Raw genomic sequence first — 2508 nt, forward strand, 5'->3', positions numbered from 1 at the left:
CCAGCCAGAGGAATGAGATATGCAGGGATTATTTAAGTGTACATACTGTTGAGTTGTATTTCATCTAAGCTTTTCACCATATATGTAAAACTTCGGACAGCTCAGTCTACTTTGAAAGAATAACGGATAAGAGGAAAATAATGATCAAATGATCAAACTCCTCCTTTAATGGGAGGCACCAACTATACCTGTGATACTTTCAGTTTTGATTTGTATTAAAATCTCACTAAGCATGCTATGTTTCACAAAGTTTTGATACAAAGAATGTAAGACTCATGCAGAACTTTCATCATGTAAGTTTTCATTCCTTTAAATATAAAGCTTGTGTGTTTTTGTGTTATTATACTAATAGTTTTGTTTCTCTGGAAATCTAAACCTGCGAGTGATGCGGAAATGAGTTGACATGTTTATACTGAATGTGTCCATTACTGTGATTACATGATGACAATGATTATGATGATGTTTTTATATTATTATTGGGATTATTAATATAAGTTTTAGTTCTACATTGATTACTCAGATGAGAGGATTGGTTGGTAGCAGGTTACTGAATTTCACAAACTTTGTGTTTGTGTCTATTGGGCCTTTGGGTTTGATGGGTCATTTTGAGTATTACACTAGAGTAATTTATTAAACCAAAGACTCAGATTATCGTTTGATGTTTCTTATTCTTATTCTTTTAAATCTTTAAATAAAGATTGAAACTGAAGGTTTTGAATCGGCTGTTTTGTGGTCAGTTATATAGTATTTTATTACTCAGCAGTATTTTATGGCTGTATTAATGTCTTTGTGATGTGTGTCTGTATCTGTCTCATAACAGCTCTTATTCTCATCAGGTTCAGATGGTTGAATATCCTGCTTCTACTTCAGCTGTGCTGTGTCAAGCAAAGCGGTCAGTGAAATTTATGTTAATAAAAAGTTTTTTTTTTCATTCTCAGAGTTATTCTAATCGATTATTTCACTGAACCAAGTGACTTTATGGGACATTTGTGGATTGGTGAAAATTTCTCTGCATATTACATAAAAATGAAACACCACATTTATATTTCAGTATTGATACCTGTATTGAATAAATCTGTATTTGTAGAAAGTCCTCTTGACGAAATCACCATACAGGGAGAAGAGGGAGGCAGCGTCACCCTGCCATGTCAATATAAGGCCAATGAGATTTCTAATATTCGTTTCATCAGAAAGGGAAAATCCAGTCACTTTGCTAACATCTCTTTTTGTCAGAAGGAAGAAAAAGAGAATGAGCATGACAAAGTATGTAAAAAAGGAGTATGTAATGTCGTTCTGAAACATCTGATCTTCAGATGAGAGGATTGGTTGGTAGCAGGTTACTGAATTTCACAAACTTTGTGTTTGTGTCTATTGGGCCTTTGGGTTTGATGGGTCATTTTGAGTATTACACTAGAGTAATTTATTAAACCAAAGACTCAGATTATCGTTTGATGTTTCTTATTCTTATTCTTTTAAATCTTTAAATAAAGATTGAAACTGAAGGTTTTGAATCGGCTGTTTTGTGGTCAGTTATATAGTATTTTATTACTCAGCAGTATTTTATGGCTGTATTAATGTCTTTGTGATGTGTGTCTGTATCTGTCTCATAACAGCTCTTATTCTCATCAGGTTCAGATGGTTGAATATCCTGCTTCTACTTCAGCTGTGCTGTGTCAAGCAAAGCGGTCAGTGAAATTTATGTTAATAAAAAGTTTTTTTTTTCATTCTCAGAGTTATTCTAATCGATTATTTCACTGAACCAAGTGACTTTATGGGACATTTGTGGATTGGTGAAAATTTCTCTGCATATTACATAAAAATGAAACACCACATTTATATTTCAGTATTGATACCTGTATTGAATAAATCTGTATTTGTAGAAAGTCCTCTTGACGAAATCACCATACAGGGAGAAGAGGGAGGCAGCGTCACCCTGCCATGTCAATATAAGGCCAATGAGATTTCTAATATTCGTTTCATCAGAAAGGGAAAATCCAGTCACTTTGCTAACATCTCTTTTTGTCAGAAGGAAGAAAAAGAGAATGAGCATGACAAAGTATGTAAAAAAGGAGTATGTAATGTCGTTCTGAAACATCTGATCTTCAATGATGCTGGGACGTACATTTTGAGATTCATACACAAAAATACTCCAACAGAGCTGAAGTACAAACTTGACATTCATGGTAAAGTCAAAACTCATCAAACCATCAAGGTTTATATGTCATTCTCGTTCACTTTGTTGCTAAACTGTATGGCTGACGTTTTAATTTCTTATACAGAAATTAAAACAGGATCTCGCTCAGCTGATGAACTCAGGAGTGACACTGAACATCATAGTAAGTAAAACAGAAGGCATTGAGAGTTTTAAAGTTTTAAACAGTTTGAAACTAAAATATTTGTCTCCCCTTCTGCTAAAGAGCACTGGATTGGACCCGCTGGGCTGCCTGTGTTTGTTTGGGTGGTTCTTTCTCTGATTCTCTGTTAAATTAACAACGATACAGCGATGTC

General features: G+C 34.2%; 1 long non-coding RNA gene across 1 annotated transcript; it reads left to right on the plus strand.

Annotated features, from left to right (window-relative positions):
* Positions 1 to 216: 216 nt before the first annotated feature.
* On the plus strand, positions 217 to 1191 carry LOC107568018 (uncharacterized). Its single transcript, XR_001606697.1, has 3 exons — positions 217 to 293; positions 837 to 892; positions 1088 to 1191. It is a non-coding gene; the product is annotated as an uncharacterized lncRNA (long non-coding RNA).
* The last annotated feature ends 1317 nt before the right edge of the window (positions 1192 to 2508 follow it).

The sequence above is a fragment of the Sinocyclocheilus grahami genome, unplaced genomic scaffold, assembly GCF_001515645.1.
Source record: "Sinocyclocheilus grahami isolate Dianchi unplaced genomic scaffold, SAMN03320097.WGS_v1.1 scaffold1207.1, whole genome shotgun sequence".
In the NCBI taxonomy this organism is placed as follows: domain Eukaryota; kingdom Metazoa; phylum Chordata; class Actinopteri; order Cypriniformes; family Cyprinidae; genus Sinocyclocheilus; species Sinocyclocheilus grahami.